Source organism: Schistocerca gregaria, chromosome 2 (genome assembly GCF_023897955.1).
Source record: "Schistocerca gregaria isolate iqSchGreg1 chromosome 2, iqSchGreg1.2, whole genome shotgun sequence".
In the NCBI taxonomy this organism is placed as follows: domain Eukaryota; kingdom Metazoa; phylum Arthropoda; class Insecta; order Orthoptera; family Acrididae; genus Schistocerca; species Schistocerca gregaria.
Window position 1 is genome coordinate 321,104,805 of NC_064921.1, and position 16,169 is coordinate 321,120,973.

General features: G+C 43.0%; 1 protein-coding gene and 1 non-coding gene across 2 annotated transcripts in view; both read left to right on the plus strand.

The window, feature by feature from the left end:
• LOC126336963 (large neutral amino acids transporter small subunit 1) overlaps positions 1 to 16,169 on the plus strand; it is a 317,078-nt gene that overhangs the window by 11,865 nt on the left and 289,044 nt on the right. The gene's annotated exons all lie outside the window — the stretch shown is intronic.
• Positions 9,602 to 9,676, plus strand: Trnas-cga (transfer RNA serine (anticodon CGA)). Its single transcript has one exon. It is a non-coding gene; the product is annotated as a tRNA-Ser (tRNA).

The window sequence follows — 16,169 nt, forward strand, 5'->3', positions numbered from 1 at the left end:
GACTACGGAAAGCAAACACAGTTTTATTTCCTGTGAAAAAATTTCTCTATCTTCCAAACTCTTGACGTCGGTAACCAAGCTGTAACTCTACAACGTAGTCATCAGGCCAATACCGTTGTATGGAGCGTGAGCAAAATAGAAGTACACGAACTGTCAGTCCTAGAAAATAAAGTGAACAGAAAATTCTTTGGGGCAACGTTCAGAGGGATTTGGAGACCCGATAAAGAACGAGTTAAGCCAACCAGTCAGCTCTCCGTAGCGAACATCGGCACAGCGAGACTTTTGCAATGTGCAGGCTATGTTGCCAGAATGGACTCCGGCAGAAGATTCCGTCATGTGTGTAACAAGAAGAAGGAAGACTCAAGATCCCCTGGATGGCCAAAGAGCAGATGGCTAGATGAGGTGACCGCAGATTGCAGAGTGTTGGATATCACTGGATGGAAGGATGTTGCACAAAACAGGAAGAACTGAAGGCAGATAATAAGAGCGGCGCGGGATCACCAAAGAATCCATGGAGTTAGTAAGTGTATTATTTCTTTTCAGGTAAACTGGCGAAAAAGAGATGAAATATGTAAGAGCTTGTTTCTCAGGAGAGTTATGTGAACGAAAATATACCAAATTGTATGAGGCCAGTGAGAAGCGAAGATAGTATATTTTTTTTTATTTCTCCTTCCAAGCTTGGAGACACGACATTCCACAGCAAATGCAGCCTCTATGCAGAAAGGTGATTGCTAAAATGATAATGGAGATACCGATGAAGATGATAACATAGCGAAGGCGACGTACCCGACAGAAAAATACCCTACGAGAAAATATTTATGATCATTTTAAATTTAAAAAAAGGGATGATGAAATTAAATTGATTGAGATTTAGGCGAAAAATAAAAATAAATATGAGGACTAAAAGAAGGGAAATTTTAAAAACAGTCCAAGAGGAAAATAAAACTACAAATCAGGACATTCAAGCAAATTGACAGAATGATGTACTCCTCATATCTCTCTGGACAGCTGGATACGTATGGGCAAAGCCAGTTTGGTCACAGATTAAGCATATAACGAAATTATTCTCGTATGTGTAAACCAACTATAAGTCTTCAATATTCCTAGATCAAACCCAAATATCATATCTACCTACCAGCGGCGAGTCCTGAAAACCCGGTATGTTACTTCCATTCAACATCTCCTTCATAGCCGCCTCGAATATCAAATAGTATTCAGCCCTATTACTTCACAATTTGCTGCTGACACAAATGAAGACTCCAAAGTATACGACATTTGCCGGGTCTCCAATATCAGCGCAGAAAATCCTGAATAGGATTTATGATTTTATTCAAAACAGTAGATTGATATACTTATGATTATAATAATTATATTATACCTAACTTATAAGTTTACTATAAGCAGTGAGCAGTAATGCAATGGGCGGACGTATGCTTCAGAACCACTGTCACCACTTACACACTTCCAATTTGTAAATCTACAGCCAATTTTTATTAAAAAGAAATGAAATTACTTTTTCCATTTATTGGTCTTAAAAGTTACTGCGGGTCTTTCTTCACCTGGGAGAGACACTCTCATGTTCGTATTTTTTCTATTTTAATGCAGGTAAAGTGCGAAGTTGTTTGTTAAAACTTTCAATTCTCATTTGAAAATAATGAAAAAAAATTCTTTGGATGTTGTCAAAGTTTATAAAACACTGTGTAAAACTTTTCACTTATTAGCCTGGTCTCTCGAAAGTGGGTGTACCCAGTCTTCTTTTTTACCATGTTTTCTTTTACCTCTCATGAGTTCGCAACTAATGTCCGTCTCTTCAAAATCCAACCGACAAACGACGGTTGGATTTAAAAAGAAGTGTGATGACTATCGTCCTTCGTGAGTACACTCCACTTTCACGACTTGCGGGAAACTTTTTTGTGACGGTGACAAAAATCACCCATGCGTGCTAGCCCTAAGCGGATATACTACTCCGATGAATTGTTCCTCTCTCTTTACTGCGTTACACAGCTCATGGGGTAACGCTATTTACCGGATTCGGAAAAATGCGAGATGTATCGTTTCCACTTTGTGTTCTAGAACATTCGAGAATATTCTAGACAATTCTAAACCATCATCAACACGTCAGATTATTCGTAAAAGCTCTAGAACATTAGAGCACAATCTTGAGTTTTTTCATGAGAAACGTATTGTGTGGAAGAGACATGTTTGGTGACCATGATGTGGTAGTGAACACTTCAAACACACACATTTCCACAACCACTTTAGTCCACGACGGAGAACTCAATGGTAGTAGTTGTTGTCGTCGACGGCTGATACTCATGTCCCATTTTTTTCTTTTTGTCCTGCATTTCCATTATTGCACTGCAGTTCAGGTACAGAGATGCCTTTGATGACTGCCATGAAATCTGCCATGAAACATGCGGCCATATACATTTCAGAAAACAGAGGATGGAGAACATGACTGGGCGTGGCAAAGTTTGCATCTCTGATTTTTTTCATTTTCCTGCTTCAGACGTTACTGCGCAAAATTTAAGACAGCAGCTAAAGTAATTCTGCGCCAATGTTTACGAGCTTCTTCTGCGGCACACCAGTTACTTGGTTCAATGTTTAGATTCTTTAGGTTCATCCTGAATTGGTCCTTATAGCGCTTCAGAGGAGTACCACGGGGCCTTCTACCTGTGCTCACTTCGCTATACAAAAATTTTGTGGAGGAAATCATGATCATAGTTTATCTAAGTTTTTGTTGGTTGAAGTGTTCTGGTTGCTTAAGATCAGGGCGATGTAGTGTCCAGATTTCGCAGTAGTAGAGGAGGGTAGAAACAGCTGCTCAATATCCATCAGTTTGGTGCATAGTGTCAGATCTTTATTCAGGAAGACCCGAGGTAGGAGAAGTCCAAAAGCAACATGGGCAGCGTGCATCCTGTTCTCCACGTCCTTTTCCGATGAGCAGTTAGTTGATAATATATTTCCTAGATAGAGGAAGTGACCTACTTGTTCCAAAGGTGCGCTGGAAACGGAGATATTGAAATCCGGAAAGGCAGTTTCAGGAGATGACTGCGCTCATACTTTTGTTTTTCGTATGTTGATGGTCCGGCCAAACCGTTTGTATGCACTACCGAAACACCTTAGGCCGTGACAGAGCGAGCGATTTCTGGGTACGCGACACACCAGCCACAAGCAACATCGAGCGGAAAGTTCGGGTGTCCTGCGTGCGAGCGACCATGTCGCGCTACAAGATGGCTGTTTCGAGTCAACCAGCTGTTTCTATAAAACGGCGCCCCTAAACTGTAGAATACTGTAGCTGGAGAGTAAGGCTACAAAATTAGGTTTACTTAAGAAAATAAAGCGAAAAGGAATGCTGTGCATGAAATTTATAAAAAGAGAGGAATCTCCATGGAGAATTTAATAAATATCTTTAACTACGAAGATCACCATACAAATTCTTCGAATACACGTGAATGAGCAGAGGAGCATTTGACTACCTCATCAATAAATTAAATACGAATGTTTTTTACATGATCAAGAAATTTTAATAGCCGATAAATGCAGAAGATTGATTGACTACAAGATGAACTACCCTAAATCCATATGTAAGTTTAATGAATGCGTTCAGGAGATAAGGTCTAGCTGTGGTTGAGCGGTAGCATTACAGATGCTGATTGTGTGCTGGGTTCAAATCCGGTGTCTTATATTTTAACTGACTCACTTACAATTCTGAATACTAAGTTTTCTGTTTACTGTTTACACTACATCGTTCAGTAAACTTTTAAGGTCTTGCCAAAGAACTTTATCTTTAAGTATATACACACCTATCCCAGTGTATCACACACATTAAACTCCTAATAAGTTACAATGAACCATTAAATTTTACAGATATTTTATGTTGCGAACGTAATTCATCAGCAGTCAGTGTTAAGGGAAAGTGTTTCAATTAATCTAAATAGTCTGTAAAATTAAAGCACACAAATTTTTTGAAAAGAAATTCAAGCGTTTTGTGTAATGATTTGTCTAAAAGTATGAAATAAAAAATATTAAGGAAATGTTTGGTGCACCTCATTTTCTGTTCATGATTTCGAGCATCATTCTAAGGCACGTAGAACGTTTCACTGATCTACTTATTTCTTTTACACAAATCACTTCATAAAATATTTGACTGATTTCTTTAATTTTTTATTTTCAAGTTTTATCCAGAAAGCATGATCTTTCTTACTCCATCTTTCTTACTTCTCATTTGCCTCCCTAACGTAGTTGATTAGAAAGGAAGCCTTTTTGACTTTTTAATACTGCACCAATGTATCTTTTATGCGCAAAATAGTTAGGCCTTGACAGATGAAACTTTCGACACTTCATTTACATAGCGGCAGCTTTTCGTGAAATATTTCAATTTTTCCTCAACTCATTAATTAAGTTTTCGTGAATTACCCTGATTACTTTCAAGCAGTTAAATATTTTCATGCAAAGCTAGACCTCAGCTTGGTCACTTTGATACCCGTTTACCTGCTTCTCTCCCTTTGTTTAGCTATGAAAATTCGGACAAAACGTCATGGTGTAATTTATAGGGAGTCTTGTTTTCGCTCTGATCATGCGTTTACAAAAACGTATAATGTGTTAATCATACGATAATATAGTCCTTTCTGCGTGCTGTCATTTCCAGAAATCGTCCTTTCGATATCTTGAACCGTTTATGAGATACGACAATTTTTACGACCACTTGATTCCCGAAGCGCAGGGAATGTTCAGACCTGCCGCGATCTACCCGCCCGCGGATATCTCATTCTCAACTTTAAACACAGTTTAGATATATTGATTACATTTCATACACAGTAATGTATGGCCTTAAATGAACTATACGGAAAGTCTACGCAATGTGATTTTACCTCTACAAATTCTTAAAAATTTCCTGCAGCCATGTACTCAATTTCGTGCAGCACGGTAACTCTGACGAATAACGAAAATAAATTCAGACCTTTATCGTTTAAAGATATCAGGCTATAAGATGAGGAAATAGTTTTCATATAATCTGATGTTAAGTAATTCGTAGCTGCCGTCGCGTCCGCTCCACTGCTTTACAGAGAAGACATGTGGCTGTCGCTCTGTGTCGCGCGTGCTGCAGCGACAAGATTCAAACACGTTTGAATTCAAACGTCGCCAGTTGCAGCGGGAGACAGGCAGCGACACAGATGTTGCTCACTTAGGACACTCCCATAACTACACCTGCAATTGTGTTTTGCCACCTGAAGCTGTCGCGTGCTGTCGCTTGCTTGTGTCGCTCACATAGGACACGGCCTTAGAGACAGTTGCAGCTCTGCGCTTGTTTGAGCTGGAGCATTGTCGTTAGCATACTGCTGTTCAGTTACCTGAGTGAGAATTGCGAACCATTTAGAGTGTAGTCTGGATTCATTAAATAGCCCTCCGACAAATCTGAATTTTAGTTCTACTCCTGCGTTGTTTACAGATGATGTCTAGTAAAGCAACAGATGGTGTCTCACAAAGCTAGGTACAGAGCAAACAACGTTGGCGCTAGGAGACATCATTGCTTGAGTCCATTAGTAATAGTGAAAATGGTAGTTCGTAATACACAAACCATTTATTGATGCACATAACCTTCGTAGAAACAGTTCTAATCCTAGAAGGAAACAGAAGCGTCTAACAACACTCCTTTTATTGACGATCCAAGTTCAATGTAGATGGTTTCAAAACGATGAAACTTCGATGAATTGTCACTACTTTACCATAATATCTTAAGAATGCAATGTGATCTTCAACGAGATACACTTCCGATAAGGTTCAAGACAAATGATGAGGAATGTCGAAGGGAATTTCGTGACAGATTCAGTTTGTGTAACGCACGGAAATCGAACTTTCATATCGGTCTCTCACCCCTCACCACTTAACTAGCTACTTGTTAAAGACACGTGCTTCATTTATGATCTTGCATGGTTTTAGAATATTGATTCACTCGGGAGCAAGCTAGCTGATTCCAGAAAGCTTCATTCGTCCATATTGTATCGAGTCAGGGTTTTTGATTCTGGGTATGGAGAATTGAAATGGCATTAGAGTGACACACTGCAGCAGTCAGACCTCAACACATAGTTTTAACTGATCAAGAAAGCACTTTGCAGCATTCTTCGTTCACATAATGAGGCTATGGTTCGTTATTACCTCAGTCTGTTACTTTTGTGGCACTGTTCTCCGGTTAGAGAAATATTTGCGTCTCGCTGCTACAACTATGTGGCGACACAGAACACCGTCGCGCCGGCCGCGGTGACCGAGCGGTTCTAGGCGCTTCAGTCAGGAACCGCGCTGCTGCTACGGTCGCTGGTTGGAATCCTGCCTCGGGTATGGATGTGTGTGATGCCCTTAGGTTAATTAGGTTTAAGTAGTTGTAAGTCTAGGGGACTGATGACCTCGGATGTTAAGTCTCCTAGTGCTTGGAGCCATTTGAACCACTTTTTGAACACCGTCGTCATTCGTACGGAATATTTAATTATACATGCAGCGGGACTGAAGACTTCGGTACGCTTCACGTTGTGTCCCCGAGGAATGTGATTTAGCCACAGCTGTTTATGTCACATACTAATAAGTAGTAACTTAGGGGATGATGTTACTTATCATCATGGTTATCTACGAAAAAGATCATTTTGGAGCGGGGCGGAGGCAAGAAACTAGCACTTAATGTAGAGTAGTGTAATACTGAGCACATAACGAAATTTTGAAGTTTTGTAATCTTTGATAAAGGCAATGGCCACACTTAGAGTAAGTATAGTGGTATAAAAGTGAAGTAACAACGTGTGAGGCTATGGGAAATGGAAGACTCATATACGCTCAAATTGCAAGTAAAGCAGTTCACAGGCCTCGGTTTGAGGATAAGGCAGTGTGAACCTTTTATTTGTCTAATTCATAGACGCTTACAAAAACTTTTTTAAGAGTTATATCTCTGTTAATGTTCATATGTGTGGGTTCCACGCCAGACCTCACTGACAGTGGACATTAGTAGGTCAGAACAAGTCTCAACTGTCACAGAAAGAAACGCTAAATATCTCGAAAAGAGAGCATGGATAACTCAAAATAACTAATATATACGGTGGAATGATTGAATATTGTGTAGTCCTGTATGTATAGCTGTCGTAGAGGAGGAGAAGGAAGATGGTCTAGTCGATGACGCTGTGTAGATCTAGAAGATTAATTGGGTTTTTCTAATAGCAAGCACATAAACACATGAACAATCATTTTATAGGCCCCGCCCGCCGTTCGATGGGGTAGTAGTGAACCAGGTCGAATTTTCCGGGCTCGTCGAATGAGATGTATCCACTTACTTCTGTGAAAGCAGGTGTCTTCGTCCATATTCTGCAGCAAATTCTGATCTCGTCCAGCCAGATCGTTTGTAATCTGATCTAGCTGTCTCTTCCTGGTCTGCAGCTCGTTGTCTATTAAAAAATTTAGTCTTCATAGCCAGCGGTTCTTGTGAGCAGAGATGAGACTCAGAGAGAGCCAGTTACGGACTGTATTGTATGTGATCAAACACTTTTCATAGGAAACGCTGCAGGAGCGTCTTCATTGCTCGCAGTGTACGGCCGAGAACTGGCACGAGAAAGGAACTGCTCGACAGTTGTGTTACGTGGGCTGCATAACACAGGCGAAATCTCTAACCAGGCCCTCATACTTGGCGGGAGATGCTATTCCTTACGCATCTTTACGTGCTCACTGTTCACTCAAATCTGAAAAGAGCGATGCGACACTAACGACGGGCGTAGTAGAATCACTGCCCAACACATCTGCGCAAAGCTTTGCCGGATTTTCCCAGTGTTTTCCATTTCGTGTCCTAGCGGAACTTACTTTCTGGACAACCCTCGTACCATCCACTGTACTGCTGCCACCACCGTCTATGAACGCTTATTGCAAGTTGTCGTCGAACATAGGCGGTGGCCATATTAATGTGACTAGGCCGTGTTTGAGTATATAGAACGTAGAAAACTGTTCTCATTTTACATATCAATAACGTTTTTGGATGGTAAAACTGTCTTCTGCCTTCCGTGCGTCCGTTGAAGTTACGTACGAGGGGTCGAAGTTCAATGAATGTGGGATCTTGAGAGGTGCCACCGCCAGTATTTCTTGAAAAACTGCGGCGCGCGGGATTAGCCGAGCGGTCCGAGGCGCTGCAGTCATAGGCTGTGCGGCCGGTCCCTGCGGAGGTTCGAGTCCTCCCTCGGGCATGGGTGTGTGTGTTTGTCCTTAGGATAATTTTGGTTAAGTAGTGTGTAAGCTTAGGGACTGATGACCTTAGCAGTTAAGTCTCATAAGATTTCACACACATTTGAACGTCTTGAAAAACTGCAGGCATCGTGGTCTAGTCTGACGGTCAATGCTTAGATAAGATTAGATTATTTGTAACACAAGCATCAGTACTGTCAGAGAATAAAATAGCGTTAGATATGTTTTGTGTCCTGACGCAGTACTTCGTGTTGCACCCAGCGGCCACGAGTCGTTTCGAATGGTCTCGGCATCGATGGAACTAGCATATCTCATGTCCGTCCTTTCCTTGGTAAAGTAGTCGTCACTTCATTTATTAGTATTCGTAGCCGGGAGTCGGCGACTGTGTGATTTCTCGGATTGTTGGTTACTAAACTGTAGTCCATTTGAGCCATCAATGCCATTTTCAAGTGCTTTCCACATATTTGCATTAGTGTAGATATGGGGAGGCGTAGGCATAATGAAAGAGCTCTTGCAAGTACACTTATATCGAAGCAAATGTGGATAAAGCACTTGAAAATAGCACGAGAAAGTCATTCGGAACAAGCGGTTTTTTCCTTTGTTTGCGAACACGTCGCCAGTACCGCAGCAGATTATGTCTGAGTGCTGCGCGTAACACCACCAGAATTTATTGCCTATTACCTCATCAAGTATCGGACTGTAAAATTCTTCCGTGGCTTTGTCGCATTTCAGTGGCAAGAAGCTTGTATTTTCGTGACTTTTTAGGGACACTGCTCGTCGACAGCAACAACGATGTACTTAAAAAATGTTTGTTTTGCTACTGCGGTTATCAACAGACTGGAATTGCCTGATTCCTGGTATTAAAAGCTATATACTTTTTCATATAGGAACGGGGCGCCAGGTGATGCTATGTTCTGGTCGATTGACTACGAACAGGTGATAGTATTAATAGACCATACAGGCTGATACTGATTATTGAAATTCTGCCGCGCCTGGCAGCGGTAAAGCTGATGGCACCAATTACGTTGGGGATGCTAATGGAGTTGTGCGACAGGTGACAGAGAACGTGCTGGAGGATGGTGGGGTGAGAATGTAACGTGCATTACATGAGCGAAAGTATCTGAACACCCACCGAACGACATGGCGCAGTGGTTAGCACTGTTAAAACTGTTTTAATCTGCCAGGAAGTTTCATATCAGCGCACACTCCGCTGCAGAGTGAAAATCTCATTCTGGAAACATCCCCCAGGCTGTGGCTAAGCCATGTCTCCACAATATCCTTTCTTTCAGGAGTGCTAGTTCTGCATGTTTCGCAGGAGAGCTTCTGTAAAGTTTGGAAGGTAGGAGACGAGGTACTGGCAGAAATAAAGCTGTGAGTACCGGCCGTGAGTCGTGCTTCGGTAGCTCAGTTGGTAGAGCACTTGCCCGCGAAAGGCAAAGGTCCCGAGTTCGAGTCTCGGTCGGGCGCACAGTTTTAATCTGCCAGGAAGTTTCATATCAGCGCACACTCCGCTGCAGAGTGAAAATCTCATTCTGGATATTTCTCAGTGTTAGTGAGCAGCTTCGAAAAAATCTCCTCTTCCATTAAAGCGAAATGACGACACGACTACTCTCTATATTGAAATCTATGTGAAGTTAACTATTTCGTGGTATTGGTAGACAAGGCAACATCGAGTATATTGACATTACCTGTGTTAAAACTGACGTTAGACTCTATACTTTAACTATACTCAATTTAAAACAGAAATGGGATGAAGGTTCAATTGGTTTAAAGAAGAAGTTTTACTAATATGTATGCCAAGTCGTCGTACAGCTGTATTCGGTGTTCAGGCCATCGACTAGCCCAGCCCAGAATATTCTCCGCTATTTCCTCCGCCTTTCTTCGATAGTCGCTAAAAGACGTAAAGGAGCTATTTCACGCGCTCCATTATCTTAAAGAAACTGTCCGAAAACTGTCCGATTTACACGCCACATACCGAAGACAGCGCTGAGATCGCAAATCGTGTTGAGAAGCACGTTCCCTGAGATGTAGCAAATCGTTTCAGAGTGTGCAGCAACCACGACGAACAGCACGTCTGATGTGCTTCGTGCCGAGAAACACGCCTCGTATGAGGATGCCTTAACTGAGTCAACACAGCTGTTTTACACATGTCCATTTTCGTGAACAGACAGTGTGATTAATGAGCTGAAATCTCGCTTCACACGATAGAACAGATCAGGCTATGGTTGTGGAGGGGGTCGTAATCAGTTACTGTCAGTTGCACAAAAGACACAAATTTTTATTTTCCTAAGAACCACTTAATTACACATTGCCTTAAAAGGATCAAAATAAGACAATATGGCTGAAGACCTAGTTAAGGAAACTTGAGATACCTCCTGGGCTGAATGCCCAAAACCACACCCTAAACAAGAACGGCTGGATGCCTAAACACAAGTTATAAAAAAGACTACATGCGGCTGAAGGCCTTACTTAAAAAAAAATATTTCACGTAAATACTCGGCTGAAGGCCACACAGAAGACATTGAACAACTCAGGGCTTAGGGCCCGGATAACAAGAATTTCAGCTAGAGAATTTTTTTTAAAAAAAGTAGTTTTAAACAAATGAATCTTCAAATTTTAATTTAAGACTGCTGAAGGCTTTATCTTAAAAATATTTCACGTAAAAGTTTGCCTGAAGGCCACACACTGGACACTGAAAAACTCAGGTCTTAAGGCCCGGTTAACAAGAATTTCAGGTAGAACAAACTTTCGAAATTTAGTTTTTAAACAAATCAGTCTTCAAACTTTAATTTAAGTTGGCTGAAGGCCTTATCTTAAAATTAAAAGAAACTAAATGAACAGACGGCTGAAGGCCTCGCACAGTACTTCAGACTAAAATGAAAATCACAATCTAAAACCAACAGAACAGTGGTGCTCAGAAATGTTCCATGGGTCGACCTGAGGAGGCAGCTCTAACGTAATGCGAGGTGAGACAGGCAGCCAAGAGTAAGATTAAATAACCGGATGGCAACTCGACCCAGGAACAGCTGAAGGACCGACCAAAAACCTAATCAATTCCCTTCCGCCCGACCAACGGCACGACAACAGGAAGTATCAGTCAAGGACGAAGATACCAGCAGCACAATGTCTTCAAAACTGATGTCTAAAAACAGCCAAGGCACAATAACCACACTAAGAAAAAAATAGAAACAGCAACTAAAAGGTTGTCGAACTACACGCCGTACCGGACAGCAACAACACGGCGGGGAAAAACACACTGCCGGAAAACTAAACTAACGACCAGGGTTGGTAACTGGAGCGCTAACGACCACAAGGCAGAAAATACCGCTGGTGCACTTCACTGATAAGTAACAACTAATTTAATAGTTAAAGACCATCCAGGAAGATGGCTGCAAAATTTCACCGACTCCAAAACACCATATGTTGCTGCTAGCCGGAACGGCCCGGGAAGCAACAACCGGCAATGAACGAAGATATGTCACAGCAGTTGAGGTTTCATAACAGAGTAACTGATCACTCAACTTCAATGTCCAAGTTCGGTGGGCAACGAACTTTGAAGCTCTTGCAGCTAGCGCCTCACAATCCGCCCGCCAGCGGTCCCGGCCTGACTTCGCGCCACAGAGACTCCCTCCCAACCGACCGACTGAGTCCAACACGCAGATAGCGTTACAATAACTGGTCAGTGAAGACTACAAGCTACACACGGTTCTGTGGAAACACTTCCACAAACAACTCGAACGATACTAAAACCGGTCACTGAGGAACAATAAGGATGAATCACAAGTCACACACAGAGAACCCAGAAGCGGTCGGTGACCAAATACACGTCGTCCGATGAGATGACCAACTGAACGACAAACCAAGGTCGTTCCCACGCAGGTCATGTGTGCCGGCAACGATCGAGAATCACGGCTGTCCGGACTCCTCTGCTGCTCTATCCCGGCTGAACTCCCGACACACGACGACCCGGAAGTACTAGCAGTCGCTTCAAAACTAATATGATAGTGCTCTTATCGATAAGCGCTGCTGCTGCCACTCACGGGCAGGCAAGCCAGCAACTTAGTGACGTCAGTAAATAGAATAAGAAACGAGGAGGCAGTACCACAAAAGACAAGATGACAAGGAATAAACGGCATGAACGCGAGCCGCACATGGCTCTTGTGCCAAATGTAGGCAGTTGAGACTGGATAGCGCTGTTGTCGCAAATCACGATGAGGAGTACCTTATGCGAGATATAGCTGGTCGTTTGAGAGCATCCACGAACCACGACGGACACCACGTCTGGCGCGCTTCGCTACGAGAAACACGTCCCGTGTAAGCACGACTTCACCACTGTGCTATCCAGGTTCGCCCATCCATCGGTACAGCGGAGATGATTGTCCACTTGGCTTTGACGCCGGCGCAGTGGCGGATGTTGCGCCGGCCTGTGGCCGCTGACGGGCGGCGATTAATGGCGGTCCAGAGGCGGTGGAGGCAGGTTACGGGCTGGTGGGCAGCGTCCGGCCTCGTTGACCTCTTATCGCCGCGCCAGGGCCGCGGTGTGTCACCGGCGTGACGCGCCAAACTCGCGAGTCGTGACCGCCGCACGCTCCCCTCGCTCCTCGCCACGGTCGGCCGACTTCGGGCGGAACAGCTTTCGCTTTCTCTGGCTTCTCGCGGCGCCGCCGCAGGGGTAAACGAACTGCTCACTGCGCGTTACGTAAGTGTGTGTACCTTGCTGCAGCATCGCAAATACCAGTGAACCCCGCCAGTGCGGTTTGTTGCATGTTGCCGCGCTATAATGATAAACTCGCTGTGTGCATCCTGTGCCGTTTCCTTCTACATTTACATCTACATACGTAGACTGCCGAACATTATGAAGAGCGTGGCAGAGGATACTTAACGTGGTAATGTTCATTAGGGTTTGTTTCCCGTTCTGATCGCGTGTGGAGCTCAGGAAGAATGATTGCTCAAACGCCTCTGTGCGCACTTTTGTCTTTACGATTCCTACGGAACTTTATTTCTATTTAGTTGTGACACAAACCTACCTCTACAGTACATACAGTTGTACACAGTATATCGGGTGCCCTCGTAAGAGCTATCACGCACATTTCTTCTGGTATTTCAGTAGATTTTTGCAATTCCATTTTTACATTGTGTAGCTGTTGTCAGCCCAAACAATTATTGCTAGTCACGTCTTTCATGCGACGCTTGTCGACGGAAATTTCTATTACAGAAAAATGATTTTTAAGTTGGTATGTTACTTGGCCGTTCGTCAGAGCGTTCCCACAATAGTCCAGTCCGATATTCGTTTTATCTACACTGAAGGGCCAAAGAAAGTGGTACACATGTCTGATATCGTACAGTACCCCCGTTAGCACGAAGAAGTGCCGCAACACGACGCGGCATGGACTCCACCAATGTCTGAAGTAGTACTGGAGAGAATTGACATCATGAATCCTGCAGGGCTGTCCATAAATCCGTGAGCTTACGAGTGGGGTGGAGATCTCAAAATGAGTCACTCTATAGCAATTCTGGACGTGTGGGGTATACATGCTCAATAATATTCATGTCTAGGGAGTTTGGTTGCCAGCGGAAGTATTCAAACTCAGACGAGTGTTCCTGGAGTCATTCTGTAGCAATTCTGGGCGCGTGGGGTATCATACTGTCCAACTGAAATTGCCAAATGCACAATGGACATGAATGGATGCAGGTGATCAGACAGGATACTTGCATGCGTGTCACCTGTCAGAATCGTATCTACACGTATCAGGGTGCCATATCACTCAAACTGCACACGCCCCACACCATTACAGAGCCTCCACCAACTTGAACAGTCCCTTACTGACATCCATAGCCCATCGATACATGAGGCTCTCTCCATACCTGTACAAGTCCATCCGCTCGATACAATTTGAAATGAGACTCATCCGACCAACAACATGTTTCCAATAATCAACAGTCTAATGTCGGTATTACAGGGCGCAGGCGAGACATAAAGCTTTGTGTCGTGCAGTCATCAAGTGTACACGAGTGGGCTTTCGGCTCCGAAAGCCCATATCGAAGATGTTTCGTTGAATTTTCTCACGCTGACACTTGTTAATGGCCCAACATTGAAATCTGCAGCAATTTAAGGAAGGGTTGCACTTCTGTCACGTTGAACGATTCTCTTCAGTCGTCGTTGGTCCCGTTCTGGCAGAATCTTTTTCCTATCGAAGCGATGTCAGAGATTTGAGGTTTTACCGGATTCCTGATATTCACGGTACACCCATGAATTGGTCGTATGGGAAAATCCCCGCTTCATCGCTACCTCGGAGAGGCTGTGTTCCATCGCTTGTGCACCGACTATAACACCACTGTGAAACACATCTTGATAACCTGCCACTGTAGCAGCAGTAACCGTTCTAACAACGCTTGTTGTCTTACATAGCCGTTGCCGACGCCAGTACCGTATTCTGCCTGTTTTATCTCTTTATTTGAATACGCATGCCTATACCACTGTCTTTGGCGCTTCAGTCTATATGTCTCAACGAGGACAGTAAAACACGAAGGATAAACAGCAGTCCAGGAGCGACTCAGTAGCACTGTATGGTTGGCGTTAGCCAGGACAGTGCTGTCACTGCTGGAGTATTCTTCGTGTTTTACCGTCACTGTTAATACATACAGATAAAACGAATATCGGACTAGACTATTCTGGGAGCGCCCTGTCGTATGAGCACGTAAAATTCGGCTTTAAAAATAATCTTGTTTGAATTTAAAAATAATCTTGTTTGAAACGGGAAACAAACCGACGCTTTCCGTCGACACGGGGCGTCGCATGAAAGACGTGATGAGTAGAATTTGTTTGGGCTGACTACAGCTACACAAGGCGTAAACAAAATTATGGGAGGAGGATGAAGGGCTGGGAAACGGTAAGGGGAGGGGGGGTGAAGGTGAAGGAGCACGAAAAGGTTGTCAGGTGAGCATACGTGGCAAGAATGTAAATGTTATATTATCACTAATAGTAAAACGAACTTATTGAAATTGGACAGGAAACAACTATTTGCCATTTTTATAATCAATTAAATAAGAACTACCATAGACTAACTGATTCAGCAGAAAAGCCCCACTTGTAACTTATTCGAGAGTAAGCTTACAGATAATAATGCTAACAAAAAAGAACCCAAACATTTTTAAAAACAATGTAGTGGTGAAGACCACATAATCAACCAGTAAACCGAGCTTCGTAATCTGCCGTACATGTCATACAACATATTCGGCCTAAAGGCACAACAAACGCTGAAACGTTACTATCCGACCAGCAGCAATCAATAGGTACTGAAACCAAAAGTTTCACTCCTCGTTATATCGGGAATGGAACACTATAATGACGGGGAGCACATGACAAACCAGTGGTAATTGCAAGAACCGAACTGCAAACGGCAAAGTATGCAATGTATTTTTATAAAATGTGGAAGGGTCGATGGGAGAGGGCAAAACGCAAAGGTATATAGGGGAGAGGGGATACATATATATGTGTCGTAACTCTACAACAGCCAGACGAGAACAGACGCCACCAAATGTGTAGAATCATTCAATTACAATGTCGTTTGTTTCACAGCAGAAGGTATATAGAGCTCGTTTCCGTTTGTTCTCTTTAGCAAAAGTTTTTGACCAAACGTTTTTGTTACGATTTTAATTACAAAACGTATTATACACAGAAAGACGTAAACAGAAATTCACCACATATCACAATATTAACATGATTCTACTTTCTTTCATCTTACACTTTAGACGGTTATGAAGATAAATTTGGGCAATGCATATATGCATTTCGTGGGTAGCACTTATAACGCTATACCTGCCACCTTACTTCATGTTTCCATTCCTCCATCCCTCCACACTGGCGATGATCTAGGAAGTTGGCACAGTGGCGAAAATTAGATTCAGATTAGAAAGACACGGCCATTCTGCTTTATGTTTCCCTTGGATGTCTTGTGTCT